Raw genomic sequence first — 16,268 nt, forward strand, 5'->3', positions numbered from 1 at the left:
CCACGAAACCAAAAAAGAACAGCAGCATGGTCATCAGCTCCCAAATCCCTCTTTGCTGCAAAAAAAAACAGAAGTGGAACAGGCACATCGACTCCCAAATCTCCTTCCCCCACACACAAAAAAAATGAGAAAGATCAGGCGGAAAGCACAGTATATAAAAAACCAGGGGGAAAAGAAGTCTATAGTCCAAGTTCATATCAAAAATGCAGAAAACCTGAATAACAGGCAGATAAAGACACTAGATCATTAACACTCCCACAGACCTACCATTCACTGTCCAATGAAGACATGAGGGAATGCAGGTGCTGGAAGCTGGAGCCACAGCCTGTCCATCAGTATCAAAAACATTAGTAGGGAAAGGTGTGAGATCCTTCAAACAGAGTTTAAAGAATATAAGAGAGGTAGGAAGCAGGACCTGAAAGGTTGTGATGTCTGGATTTCTTCTGGTGCCATGTGCGAGTACATATGGAACAGGGGTTCCCAACCATTTTTATGCCATAGATCCCTACCATTAACTGAGGGATCAGTGGACCCCAGGATGGGAACCCCTGGAGTAGAGATAAAATGATGAGTCTATGGCTGGAGTGATGATACAGAAGGGCCATTGCTCAGGCGTCTTTTCCTAAGATGGTGCTGCGTACGGCAGCCGTGTTGCAAGCTCCATACCAACTTTAGAGTGTACTGCTAATTTCTGCGATCTCCTTCGCATTTCTAGTTCAAGAGGCTGATAGTCACGTCAGATGTGATCAACGAACTCTCCTGAACATCAGTAAGACGCCATTTATCCACAACATGCTGCCTTTCCTACACTGGGAACCCCTGCTTACGTAATAGAAACATAGAAACATAGAAAATAGGTGTAGGAGTAGGCCATTCGGCCCTTCGAGTCTGCACCGCCATTTATTATGATCATGGCTGATCATCCAACTCAGAACCCTGCACCAGCCTTCCCTCCATACCCCCTGATCCCTGTAGCCACAAGGGCCATATCTAACTCCCTCTTAAATATAGCCAATGAACTGGCCTCAACTGTTTCCTGTGGCAGAGAATTCCACAGATTCACCACTCTCTGTGTGAAGAAGTTTTTCCTCATCTCAGTCTTAAAAGGCTTCCCCTTTATCCTCAGACTGTGACCCCTCGTTCTGGACTTCCCCAACATCGGGAACAATCTTCCTGCATCTAGCCTGCCCAAGCCCTTTAGGATTTTATACATTTCAATCAGATCCCCCCTCAATCTTCTAAATTCCAACGAGTACAAGCCTAGTTCATCCAGTCTTTCTTCATATGAAAGTCCTGCCATCCCAGGAATCAATCTGGTGAACCTTCTTTGTACTCCCTCTATGGCAAGGATGTCTTTCCTCAGATTAGGGGACCAAAACTGCACACAATACTCCAGGTGTGGTCTCACCAAGGCCTTGTACAACTGCAGTAGTACCTCCCTGCTCCTGTACTCGAATCCTCTCGCTATAAATGCCAGCATACCATTTGCCTTTTTCACCGCCTGCTGTACCTGCATGCCCACTTTCAATGACTGGTGTATAATGACACCCAGGTCTCATTGCACCTCCCCTTTTCCTAATCGGCCACCATTCAGATAATAATCTGTTTTCCTATTTTTGACCCCAAAGTGGATAACTTCACATTTATCCACATTAAATTGCATCCGCCATGAATTTGCCCACTCACCCAACCTATCCAAGTCACCCTGCATCCTCTTAGCATCCTCCTCACAGCTAACACTGCCACCCAGCTTCGTGTCATCCGCAAACTTGGAGATGCTGCATTTAATTCCCTCATCCAAGTCATTAATATATTGTAAACAACTGGGGTCCCAGCACTGAGCCTTGCGGTACCCCACTAGTCACTGCCTGCCATTCTGAAAAGGTCCCGTTTCTTCCCACTCTTTACTTCCTGTCTGCTAACCAATTCTCTATCCACATCAATACCTTACCCCCAATACCGTGTGCTTTAAGTTTGCACACTAATCTCCTGTGTGGGACCTTGTCAAAAGCCTTTTGAAAATCCAAATATACCACATCCACTGGTTCTCCCCTATCCACTCTACTAGTTACATCCTCAAAAAATTCTATGAGATTCGTCAGACATGATTTTCCTTTCACAAATCCATGCTGACTTTGTCCGATGATTTCACCGCTTTCCAAATGTGCTGTTATCACATCTTTGATAACTGACTCCAGCAGTTTCCCCACCACCGACGTTCGGCTAACCGGTCTATAATTCCCCAGTTTCTCTCTCCCTCCTTTTTTAAAAAGTGGGGTTACATTAGCCACCCTCCAATCCTCAGGAACTAGTCCAGAATCTAACGAGTTTTGAAAAATTATCACTAATGCATCCACTATTTCTTGGGCTACTTCCTTAAGCACTCTGGGATGCAGACCATCTGGCCCTGGGGATTTATCTGCCTTTAATCCATTCAATTTACCTAACACCACTTCCCTACTAACATGTATTTTGCTCAGTTCCTCCATCTCACTGGACCCTCTGTCCCCTACTATTTCTGGAAGATTATTTATGTCCTCCTTAGTGAAGACAGAACCAAAGTAATTATTCAATTGGTCTGCCATGTCCTTGCTCCCCATAATCAATTCACCTGTTTCTGTCTGTAGGGGACCTACATTTGTCTTTACCAGTCTTTTCCTTTTTACATATCTATAAAAGCTTTTACAGTCAGTTTTTATGTTCCCTGCCAGTTTTCTCTCATAATCTTTTTTCCCCTTCCTAATTAAGCCCTTTGTCCTCCTCTGCTGAACTCTGAATTTCTCCCAGTCCTCAGGTGAGCCACTTTTTCTGGCTAATTTGTATGCTTCTTCTTTGGAATTGATACTATCCCTAATTTCTCTTGTCAGCCACGGGTGCACTACCTTCCTTGATTTATTCTTTTGCCAAACTGGGATGAACAATTGTTGTAGTTCATCCATGCAATCTTTAAATACTTGCTATTGCATATCCACCGTCAATCCTTTAAGTGTCATTTTCCAGTCTATCTTAGCTAATTCACGTCTCATACCTTCAAAGTTACCCCTCTTTAAGTTCAGAACCTTTGTTTCTGAATTAACTATGTCACTCTCCATCTTAATGAAGAATTCCACCATATTATGACCACTCTTACCCAAGGGGCCTCTCACGACAAGATTGCTAATTAACCCTTCCTCATTGCTCAAAACCCAGTCTAGAATAGCCTGCTCTCTGGTTGGTTCCTCAACATGTTGGTTCAAAAAACCATCCCGCATACATTCCATGGGAGGCTCGTTTATTACATCGCCACTACCTCGCAAGTGGTGCCGGAGGCGAGGGAGAAGGGCCGACACCCTGGTGAGGTTGAGACTGTGATAATTGGCTGCCACTCCCAAGCATACTCCTGGCTAACGTCCAGCCCCTGGACAACAAGCTGTGCGAACTGAGAGCCAGAATCTCCTCTAAGTGGGGAACAAAGGAATGTAACGTTTTGTGCTTCATGGAGAGCAGGTTGACAGAGGAGATACCGGACCATGCCATCAAGCCCTCTGGGTTCCTGCTCCGGGCGGACAGGTGTAAGAACCTCTCTAGGTAGAGTAAAAGAGGTGGGGTGTGCTTCACGGTCAATAATGCTTGGTGTGACCCCCAGAATGTGCATGCCCTCAAATCCTTTTGTTCTCCGGATCTGGAGTACCTTGTGCTGCTTTGTAGACCTTTCTGGCTGCCTAGGGAGTTCACACTGTTATTATCATAAGCTGTGTATATTCCGCCACAGGCTGATACTGACCTGGCTCTCAAGGAACTGTACGAGACCATCAGCACCCTGGAGACTGTACACCCAGAGGCTGCCTTCATTGTTGCCAAAGACTTTAATAGAGCGTCGCAGTCTAAAGTCTCTCCAGGTGAGCACACGGGGAGATAGCATTCTCAGCCACTGCTACTCTACCTTCCGCAATGCTTACAAAGTGCTCCTCCGTCCGCCGTTTGGGAAGTCGGATCACTCCTCCATCTTGCTTCTGCCAATGTACAGGCAGAAGCTGAAACAAGAGGCGGCCATAGTTAAAGCCGTCCACTGTTGGTCCGACCAGTCGGTCTCCATGATACAGGAATGCTTTGATGATATCAACTGGAACGTCTTTCATGATAAGGACGGCTCCAAGTTCACAGAAGGAGTCTCGAGCTTCATCTGAAAGTGCATCGTGGACATTATCCCCCAAAAATCAGTCAGAGTCTATCCAAACCAGAGCAAGGAAAAGATTTTCAGATGGACAGACCAAAAGAGAACGCAAGAAGGTCTTGACACAAACAATACATTTCACTCTATGAAGCTAATTCTTTTTTAGGTCTAAGGCAGACTTGAAGTGAATGTAGATCGACAGAAGATGGCGTATTAATGATGAATGTTGGATTCTATTGTTTTAATGCAAGGTTCTTTCCGATGTCAGGAAAAGGGCACAAAACTTGTTGCTTCTTGATTGTTTTGTTAAGTATTAATAGAACAAAGAGAAATTGAAACAACTGTGATAGATGTATACTAAGTGAAGGAAGAAACGAAGAGCAAATATGACGTGCTTTGTGATCAGCTATTTTATACCATAGGTAAGGAAAATTCCATGCAAACTTTTAGATAAGAGTCAACCAATGAGATGGCTCTCATTCAAATAATGCAGCACCAAGAGCAGCTTCCAGAATCAAAGATCAAAGTACATTTATTATCTAAGTATGTATGCAGTATACAACCCTGAGACTCGTCTTCTCCACAGACAGCCACAAAACAAAGAAAGTTTTTCTTAGCTTCTAGCCTGGTACGGGTACATTTCGATGACAAACTCTGCCATCTTTATCAGGGATCATGCATAGGCATCTTCTTCTTCTTCTTCGCCTTGTTTTACTGCGGTTGGCACCCAGCTTAATGGTGCATTACCGCCACCTTCTGCTCCGGAATGTGCAATAGCCTTACATTCTAAATCCCTTCACCTAATCACACACAAACACATACCCTAACCTACACTTTATCCTCCCATCTTTGACCATCCTAGTACCCTATTCCTGCTTATCCGTCATATCCTATAAAAAAAACCCTGTACCCCTTAAGAAAGCTAAAAATACCTTGACCTGTGCTCTCTCACCCATGCCCAGCAATCCTTTTAATGTGAATTCCTGCACCCCCAATTCCCTTAGATTAATTCTCATCATCTCTCTCTGTATCCCATACTTCCTGCAACTCAGAACTACATGTTCTACTGACTCCTCTTCCTGACATTCCTCACACAATCCTGTCTCTATCATTTTCAATGTTTTGTTTAATGCACAGTGCCCCAGCCTTAACCTAGTCCACACAGTTTCCTCTCTTCTGTATCCACCTACCCTAGTACCTGCAACATTCTTTTGTATTTGAATAAATGCCTCCCTTTCCCCTCCCTGTCCCATCTTTCTTGCCACATTTGGTTGATATTTTTCCCAGATTACACACTTAACCTCTGCTTTACTGATACTAATGTGCATTTCTATATTTTCTTTCTTTCATGCCCTCTTTGCCAACTCATCCACTCTCTCATTCCCCATGTGCTGGAACCCATAGAAATTTTACTTGACCTCCCTGATTTGCAATTCTTGTGACTGACTAAAGGACTTCATAAAGTACATCTTACCGACTGTTTGAGTGAGAAGACCTTAAACTTGCTGGAACTGAGGATGAATCTGAGCATATCAACACTTTGACTTCTCTAGCTTTCTCCACCCATTGCAACGCAACAAACACCGCCAGCATCTCCACTAACTTATTAGGTGTTCTTCTGCTGATTCCAATTTCTTTTGCTGGTATAGCTACCCTAAACACTGTCACTCCTGTTTCAGGTTCCTTAGCATCATCTGTATAAATCTGAGTATAATCACTATACTTTTCCATCACATGACAGTTAAATGCACTTACCAAATATTTATATTTTCCTTTCCGGCACTTATCCTTGTAAGTGGAACAAGTGCTACACATGCCCTTACACTTCCTCCCTCACTACCATTCAGGGCCCCAGACAGTCCTTCCAGGTGAGGCGACACTTCACCTGTGAGTCGGCTGGAGTGATATACTGCGTCCGGTGCTCCCAATGTGGCCTTCTATATATTGGCGTGACCCAACGCAGACTGGGAGATCGTTTTGCTGAATACCTACGCTCTGTCTGCCAGAGAAAGCAGGATCTCCCAGTGGTCACACATTTTAATTCCATGTCTCATTCCCATTCTGATATGTCTATCCACGACCTCCTGTACTTGTCCAACACATTTTCCGTCTTCATGGGAATCCCTCTGACATTGTTTCTGACCGAGGATCCCAATTCATCTCTCAAGTCTGGATATCCTTCTGTCAAGCCCTCGGAGCTTCAGTAAGTCTGTCTCCTGCTTTCCATCCACAGACTAACGGTCAAATGAAGTGAGCAAATCAGGACCTGGAAGTAGCACTGCGCTGCATATCCGCCAGCAACCCGTCATCCTGGAGCACCCATCTCACTTGGGTGGAGTATGCCCACAACTCCGTGGTCAGCGATGCCACTGGAATGTCTCCTTTTGAATGCTCCCTCAGCTATCAGCCCCCTCTGTTTCCTGCCCATGAAGATGACATCGCCGTGCTTTCAGTCCAGGCCCATCTCCACCAGTGCCGCAAGGTCTGGAAGGATGCACGCTCGGCTCCGCTGACCACAACCGGAAGATCGCCGATCGCCATTGAATTCTAGCGCCCAACTATTGGCCTGGTCAGAAGGTTTGGCTCTCTTCAAGAGACATTCCCCTCAAGAATGAATCCAAGAAACTCGCCCCTCATTACATCAGACCATTAGAAATCGAGAGCCTCGTCAACCCCTCGGTGGTCAAACTCAAACTGCCCAGACCCATGCACATTCATCCCACGTTCCACATCTCCCAACTAAAACCCATTTCTGTCAGCCCTTTGTGCCCTCCTGCTGAACCTCCTCCACCTGCCTGGGTCATCGATGACTACCCAGCTTACACCATCCGGCGAATTCTGGATGTACGCCGCCGAGGCTCCATTACCTGGTCGATTGGGAGGGATATGGTCCTGAGGAGTACACCTGGATTCCCCGCTCCTTCATCTTGGACCCTTCCCTTATCCGGGATTTCCATCATGACAATCTGGACAAGCCTGATGGTTTGCCTGGAGGCTCCCATTGGGGCAGGTACTGTCACAGTCCTGACCGTTAATTCCCTTTGATTGTGTCACAGTTATGACCGCTAATTTCCCATTTTCTCCTTTGATAGCGGCACACCTGGTTCTCATCAAGACCTGCTGCAAAAAAACCTTGGCTTTGCATCCAGTCGTTGCCAGATTGTTGTTTTAGCCAGTGTGGTAATTAACGTTCCCGGCCACTTAGGATTGTATGTTCTAAGTTTTACTTCAGTACCGAGGTTTACCTGTGTAACTCCATCTCTCCGTGTCAAGAAAAGTATTGTCTACCGCTTGCCTTTCTACGCTCTGTGTCAAGATAAGTTCTGCCTGCCTCCTGCTTTCCTGTTCAGCCTCCTGTTTGCCGTTCAGCTCCAGCCACTCTCACACCCTTGCCTGCATCCTAACTCAATCTCTGTGCCAGTGTCCTGCTTTTGGGTTCGCCCTGTTATTTGCAACAGTCTCTAGAGCCCCGAGATCCTAGGCCTCCAAAGCTGAGCCGAACTCTTAGGCCGAGCCCTTGGCATACTAAACAGTGGCCAGTTATGAAACCCTGAGAGCGGGTTCCATTCCTGCTAAGAACTGTAGTCAGCGTATAACTCCATGTCAGGGTCTTCAAATGAACCCTGAAAGGGAAAAATAAAGCTATTGAAGATGGAAATAGAGCTGTTTCTGAAGATGCAAGCAAAGAAATTGCTGTTTACTGCCATCATTACTTCGCTCCGCCTCCATGTAGTTAAACATGTAGTGCAAAATTAGAAATTAAGAGTTGCGAGATAGTGTTCATGGGTTCAACGTCCATTCAGAAGTTGGATGACGGAGGGGAAGAAACTGCTCCTGAATCACTGAGTGTGTGCCTTCAGGCGACTGTATCTCCTCCCTGACTGCAGCAAAGAGAACAAGGTTGATGGGGGTCCTTAATGTTGGACACCATACTTTGGAGGCTTCGCTCCTTGCAGATGTCATGGATACTATGGAAGCTGGTGCTGGTGATGGTGCTGGCTGTCTGCAGCTTACTTCGATCCTGTGCAGTAGCCAGCACCATACCAGACGGTGATGCAGCCAGTCAAGATGCTCTCCAAGGTATATATGTAGAAATTTCCAAGTTAACGTTCCTTTCACACTCAGCTTATGTCTCCCTGGCCCCATGAGCACTTTCTTTGTTGAGTTTAGCATAATGTCTGTTTTATTCACCAGCTTTATGAACAGTCATTTGTGAATGGCTGTGACATATGCCCCAGTGTCCATTTTGAATATAACTGCTTCATCTTGCAACTGAACTGTACTACACTAACCTTGTCTATTTGAATCTAAAGCCCCACAGAAAGCTGTCCCTTTGTCTGAATCATGGTCTTCTTTGACCTCCTAAAGAACTGTTTTTAAGTGACTCTGGCTTTTATAACGGCCAACTCTATTGCATTGGTGGCATTTCACTTATTTTGCTGCACAGAGCTCTCTGACGTAGAATGGAGACGTGCTCAATCTCCTACTGGTGGCCATTTTACTTGTTCTTTGTTTCGCTGTTCTGTTTCATTTGAGCTGAGCTTTACTGACTGCATCTTGTTTCCTCTCATTAAACATATCTTACTTTCCCGTGAAATACTCTTTGAATTTGTCCTGGACTGTCATGTACTCCTTTTCCAGAGCATCTGTCAGTCCTATCCACCCATGATGTCATCTGCTTTGTACCCCATGCAGTATATCAGTGTACTTACTTGATGCTCTTCTGAATCCTGAGTGAGATTGCTCGCAACCCTAAATCTCTCAAAGCATCAGAGCCATCTCTCAAATTCCCCTGGGTTAGAAAAATCAAATATCTGGGAGGACTTTAGTAGGTAAATAGATATAGGTATTGCAGGTATTTGTTCCATTTTCCTGTTTGTTTGTCTACTTATTATTTCATTTATTTGAATTACAAAAGTCTTCTCTCCCTGAAAGTTTGACTGACTTCTCTGCTGTGTCTGTGTCTCTCTGCACTTCCCCAGGTTAGTTGCCTACAGATTATTAAAATGTAGCCACTTTTGGGTGCAGCCTGCAGGTGTTGCTTGGCAACCCAAGGCAGGTCTCAGCTGAACCTCATAGCAACTAGCACAGGCAGTCCAGATTGACGAGTCTGGCTGGTTAATCTGTTATGTACCTTACAATACTTCATTTTTACACTTTAATTTATTTATGTGTAATTTATCTGCAGATTTTATCCTTACTTTCATACATTATCGTGTGATATATGTGTGTTATGTGTACTACTGTGCTTTACATCCCGGTCCGGAGAAATGCTGTCTTGTTTCACGGTATACATGTATATAGTCAAATGACAATAAACTTGACTTTACTTGAATTCCCTGGACATTTCCCACAGATATAAGCAAACAAGAACAGACTTACTGCAAATTATTCCTTGTTTGTTTTCTCACTTGGTCTGTAGCTCAAGTTCATCGACGATCAACTACTTCTGACATCATGTTGTATTCAATATTGAGGAAGAGGGCAGAGAGACACCCGGACACCAGCCTTGCAGGCTACTCAACTGAACTATATTACGAACCTTGCTTATACAATATGTGAATTCCTCCCGTGTGGGAGTGGCTGAATGGCATTGGATTAACCCATTAACTACCACAACAATGTATATGCAGTGAGATATGAATCCAAGAGATGGAAGCAATAGTTTAATTGACTGAGACTGTTTACTTGAATATAAGACCATAAGATATAGCAGCTGAATTAGGCCATTTGGCCCATAGAGTCTGCTTTGCAATTTTATTATTGCTGATCCATTTTTCCACTCAGCCCCAATCTCCTGCCTTCTCTCCGTATCTCTTCATACCCTGACCAATCAAGAATCTATCAACTTCTACTTTAAATATACATTAAAACTTGGTGTCCACGGCTGCCTGTGGCAAAGAATTCCACAGATTCACCACTCTCCGGCTAAAGAGATTCCTTCTCATCGCCAATCTAAAAGGATGCCCCTCTATTCCGAGGCTTTGTCCTCTGGTCTTAGACTCTCCCACCACAGGAAAAGTCCACCTTGTCAAGGCTTTTCAACATTCAATAGGTTTCATTGAAGTTACCTCTCATTCTTCTGAATTCTAGTGAACACAAGCCAGAGCACCAAATGCTCTTCATGACAAGCAGTTCAAACTTGGAATCATTTTAGTGAACCTCCTTTGAACCCTCTCCAGTTTCAGCACATCCTTTCTAAGATAGGACTGCCCAAGACTGCTCACAATACTTCAAGTGAGACCTCACCAGTGCTTATTAAAGTTTCAACAATAGCAAAATATCAGTAAATATATAATAAATACAAAATGATTCTCACAAAATGCTGGAGGAACTTTGCGGGCAAGGTAGCATTTATGGAAATGAATGAACAGTTCAGCCGGGACACTTCATCAGGAATAGCTTCTTCCCCACTGCCATCAGATTTCTGAGTGGATAATAAACCCATGTTCAAAACCTCACCATTCTTTTCTCTTTCTTTACTCTCTTTTTGTTCTACTTTCCTCAGGACCCACACACACAAAATGCTGGAGGAACTCAGCAGATCAGGCGGCATCTATGGAGAGGAATAAACAGTCAACATTTCAGGCTGAGACCCTTCTTTAGGACTGGATCAACTGGGAAAGTACACCAAGAAACGGCAGATGGAAGTGTCTTGGACCGTAAACCACAGTTAAATGGAAGATCAGACAATGCTGATTAAATCCATTATTTGGGTGACTGTCGTGTGGGTGCAAAGAGGGATGTGTGAGGGTGGTATGTCATTCAAAGAAAGAATTGCAAATATAGAACTGTCCTTTGATCTTTAGTATATAAAATCTCATGTAATGTTGAGCTAGGCAGACATCTTGCTCCAAAAGGCTGTCAGTTCATTTGTAAGTCAGTGTATCATATAAAACGATTACTTTTCATATCTACCAATTGTGCCTCTCCAGTAACTTAATTCATATGACTGCAGACCAGTTCTGTGCTGTATCTCAATAAATAAATCAATCGATCTGTCAGAACTCATCAGGCCAGGCACCATCTGTGGGAGGACCCCTTCTCCACTTTATACCAGTCGTCACACCTCTCTACTCTCAGTCCCGATGCCTGGTTTCAACCCGATGCATCGACAATTCCTTCCCTCCCACACATACCGTCCTTCCATTACGGAGACATTGCTATCTTTGCCCCTCTTGTGTCGCGGAAATTCTCCCCTGTATTACTTTAACAGAGAACCACAATTAAATGCTTGTTAACTGGGACTGAACTGTTCATTATTGTTGTTATAACAATTGTTTCCCCAGAACGACACAAAATACTAATATTCCTAATTTATGCACATTATTTGTTTTATTCTAAAATGTAACATAGAGAACTGCAATTACATACTTTATGAAGTATTTTATAATTGCAGTCATCACAACATTGCAGGAAACACTTGTAAAAGGTTTTCACCCAACATAACCACTTAGTTTTGCACAAAGAGTTAACGCCCTATTCTTTGAAATGACACTACATAACTTGTTTGTTGGGCCCAGTTTAAGTTTGGATTGAGAGGAATCTCTCATTGTTCACCACTCCCTCATTGCTGCTCTCAGCATAGACTTCTGAGCTGATGTATATGGAGTGAGATATGAATCCAAAAGATGGAAGCAAGAGTTAAATTGACTGAGACTGTTTCCTTGAATATTACAATAAAAACAAAATGACACACACAAAATGCTGGAGAACTCAGCAGGTCAGGAAGCACCTATGGAAATGGAAAACAGTCTGCATTTTGGCCAGGACCCTTCATCAGGAATAGCTTCTTCTCCATCGCCATCAAGTTTCTAAACGGACAATGAACCCATGTTCAAAACTTCACTATTCTTTCCTCTTTCTTTGCTCTACTTACCTTAGGACCAACAAATAGAAAGGACCTATGGGAGTGAATAAACAGTCGTATGGGCTGAGAAGTCCTGAAGTAGACTCTTGGCCTGAAATGTGAACTATTTATTCCTCTCCATAGATGCTGCCTGACCCGCTGAGTTCCTCCAGCATGTTCTGTGTGTTGTACTGGATTTTCAGCATCTGCAGGATCTATAATGTTTATATACTAGAAATACTCAGCAGTCAGGCTGAGTGTTGTATTGAACTGCTGCTGCTAAGTTAACAAATTTCACATCGCATGCCGGTGATAATAAACCTGATTCTGTGCAGCAGAATTCATATTATTTAGTACTTTAACAATCATAGGCTCTGTAGCAAGACTGGATTGTGAATCCTGGCTTACATTTCCAATGGTTCACAGTCCAGGTAACATCTACAATGTACTGAAGATTAGCGTTGTATTCATTAAATCAGTATGTAGTACGTCATCATAATATGAATATCACCAATCTTCCAACATTTCTCAGTGACCTCATTATCATAGAAACACAGAAAACCTATAGCACAATACAGGCCTTCGGCCCACAGTTGTGCCGAACATATCCCTACCTTAGAAATTACCAAGGTTACCAAGGTTAATCATAGCCCTCTATTTTCTAAGCTCCATGTACCTATCCAAAAGTCTCTTAAAAGACCTTATCACATCCGCCTCCACCACTGTTGCCGGCAGCCCATTCCATGCACTCTCCACTCTCTGCATAAAAATCTTACCCAACATCTCCTCTGTACCTACGCCCAAGCACTTTAAACCTGTTCCCTCTTGTGGCAGCCATTTCAGCCCTGGGAAAAAGCCTCTGACTATCCACACGATCAGTGCCTCTCATCATCTTATACACCTGTATCAAGTCACCTCTCATCCTCCGTTGCTCCAAGGAGAAAAGACCGAGTTCACTCAACCTATCCTCATAAGGCATGCTCCCCAAACCAGGAAACATCCTTGTAAATCTCCTCTGCACCCTTTCTATGGTTTCCACATCCTTCCTGTAGTGAGGCGACCAGAACTGAGAACTGAGTACTCCAAGTGGGGTCTGACCAGGGTCCTATATAGCTGCAACATTACCTCTCTGGTCCTAAATTCAAATCCACGATTGATAAAGGCCAATACACCATACGCCTTCTTAACCACAGAAGTCAACCTGCGCAGCTGCTTTGAGCGTCCTATGGACTCGGACCCCAAGATCCCTCTGATCCTCCACACTGCCAAGAGTCTTACCATTAATACTATATTCTGCCATCATATTTGACCAAAATGAACCACCTCACATTTATCTGGGTTGAACTCCATCTGCCACCTCTCAGCCCAGTTTTGCATCCTATCAATATCCCGCTGTAACCTCTGAGAGCCCTCCACACTATCCACAACACCCCCAACCTTTGTGTCATCAGCAAACTTACTAACCCATCCCTCCACTTCCTCATCGAGGTCATTATAAAAATCACAAAGAGTAAGGGTCCCAGAACAGATCCCTGAGGCACACCACTAGTCACCGACCTCCATGCAGAATACCTCTGCCTTCTGTGGGCAAGCCAGTTCTAGATCCACAAAGCAATGTCCCCTTGGATCCCATGCTCCTTACTTTCTCAATAAGTCTTGCATGGGGTACCTTATCAAATGCCTTGCTGAAATCCATATACATTACATCTACCGCTTTCCTTCATCAATGTGTTTAGTCATTGGTGTATGGGATGTCAGGGAGGGCTAGCACCTCTGGTGGGGGAGCATGTCATGTCCTTTTCTAGGTGGTTAGTCCACCTTTGGTCCCCACCTGGCACTCAGCTCTCACCTGTGGCTGCCCGTAGCTGTTTGCATGCGACAGTGGCCACACCCCGGGCAACGGCTTCGACAAGCCGGCTAAACCAGGTGAGGGTAGCCAACGGGTCTCAAACCCTCGGTGAGATAGGGAGTTGTCTATCCCAGCATGTGAAGACAGACTCTGGCAGATTGAGTGGACGAGACCTATGGAAGGTCCAACGGTCAAGAAGGCGGTCTCTGCAAGCGTCGTGGAACGTGTAGAGCAGGACAAGACACAGAAGACGTCCTGGTCATCCACTGCGCCTGGTCCCATCTCCAGCCGTCTCGACTCAGTCTTGCCACTGGATCCAGATGGGAATTGGGAAGAGAGAGTGAGGCTGACGCTGTGCAACTCTCCCTCACTTAAATCCAAATCATGCGCTAGTCTCGACACCATCAATGATATTGAGGTCTTCATCAATGACGGCGATGGACCAACATGGATAGTCACATCTTCAAAAAATTCAATCAGGCTCATAAGGCACGACCTGCCCTTGACAAAGCCAAGCTGACTATTCCTAATCATATTATACCTCTCCAAATGTTCATAAGTCCTGCCTTTCAGAATCTTCTCTATCAACTTACCAACCACTGAAGTAAGACTCACTGGTCTATAATTTCCTGGGCTATCTCTACTCCCTTTCTTGAATAAGAGAACAACATCCGCAACCCTCCAATCCTCCAGAACCTCTCCCATCCCCATTGATGATGCAAAGATCATCGCCAGAGGATCAGCAATCTCCTCCCTCGCCTCCTACAGTAGCCTGGGGTACATGTCATCCGGTACCGCTGACTTATTCAACTTGATGCTTTCCAAAAGCTCTAGCACATCCTTTTTCTTAATAGCTACATACTCAAGCTTTTCGGTCCGCTGCAAGTCATCACTACAATCACCAAGATCCTTTTCCATAGTGAATACTGAAGTATAGTATTCATTAAGTACCCCTGCTCTTTCCTCTGGTTCCATACACACTTTCCCACTGTGACACTTGATAGGTCCTATTCTTTCATGTCTTATCCTCTTGCTCTTCACACACTTGTAGAATGCCTTGGGATTTTCCTTAATCCTGCCCGCCAAGGCCTTCTCATGGCCCCTTCTGGCTCTCCTAATTTCCTTCTTAAACTCCTTCCTGTTAGCCTTATAATCTTCTAGATCTGAACAAATGGAACAAGCTACTGGAAGAAGTGCTGACACAGATGCAATGGTATCTTATAGAACTTATAGAATAGTGCAGCACATTACAGGCCCTTCGGCCCACAATGTTGTGCTGACCCTCAAACCCTGCCTCCCATATAACCCCCCACCTTAAATTCCTCCATATACCTGTCAAGTAGTCTCTTAAACTTCACTAGTGTATCTGCCTCCACCACTGACTCAGGCAGTGCATTCCACGCACCAACACTCTCTGAGTTAAAAACCTTCCTCTTATATCCCCCTTGAACTTCCCACCCCTTACCTTACAGCCATGTCCTCTTGTATTGAGCAGTGGTGCCCTGGGGAAGAGGCGCTGGCTATCCACTCTATCTATTCCTCTTATCATCTTGTACACCTCTATCATGTCTCCTCTCATCCTCCTTCTCTCCGAGTAAAGCCCTAGCTCCCTTATTCTCAGATCATAATCCATACTCTCTAAACCAGGCAGCATCCTGGTAAATCTCCTCTGTACCCTTTCCAATGCTTCCACATCCTTCCTATAGTGAGGCAACCAGAACTGGACACAGTACTCCAAGTGTGGCCTAACCAAAGTTTTATAGAGCTGCATCATTACATTGCGACTCTTAAACTCTGTCCCTTGACTTATGAAAGCTAACACCCCATAAGCTTTCTTAACTACCCTATCTACCTGTGAGGCAACTTTCAGGGATCTGTGGACATGTACCCCCAGATCCCTCTGCTCCTCCACTACCAAGTATCCTGCCATTTACTTTGTACTCTGCCTTGGAGTTTGTCCTTCCAAAGTGTACCACCTCACACTTCTCCAGGTTGAAGTCCATCTGCCACTTCTCAGCCCACTTCTGCATCCAATCAATGTCTCTCTGCATTTAAGAAACACTTGGTTAGGTACGTGGAGAGCTGAGTCTTGGAGGCAAAGTTGGAACAAACAGACAAAATTGTGATCAGCTGGGTGGGCACCATGGTCAGTGTGGGCTGGATGGGTCGAATGGCGTATTTCAGTACAGTATGCTGAATGTCCCGAATCAATGATGCTGGAAACCTAAAGTGAACAGAGAACTAAGCAGCAGCGTACAGGAAGTGCTGGAGGAACAGTGGACATTTCCGGTTGAGAGCGCTGTTGGAGGGTCCTGCTTCCAAATGCCGACTGTTCATTTCCCTCCATAGACAGTCATAGAAAAGTACAGCAGAGAAACAGCCCTTCCAGTCCATGCCAAAACCATTTAAACTGCCCA

Source organism: Mobula hypostoma, chromosome 1, assembly GCF_963921235.1.
Source record: "Mobula hypostoma chromosome 1, sMobHyp1.1, whole genome shotgun sequence".
In the NCBI taxonomy this organism is placed as follows: domain Eukaryota; kingdom Metazoa; phylum Chordata; class Chondrichthyes; order Myliobatiformes; family Myliobatidae; genus Mobula; species Mobula hypostoma.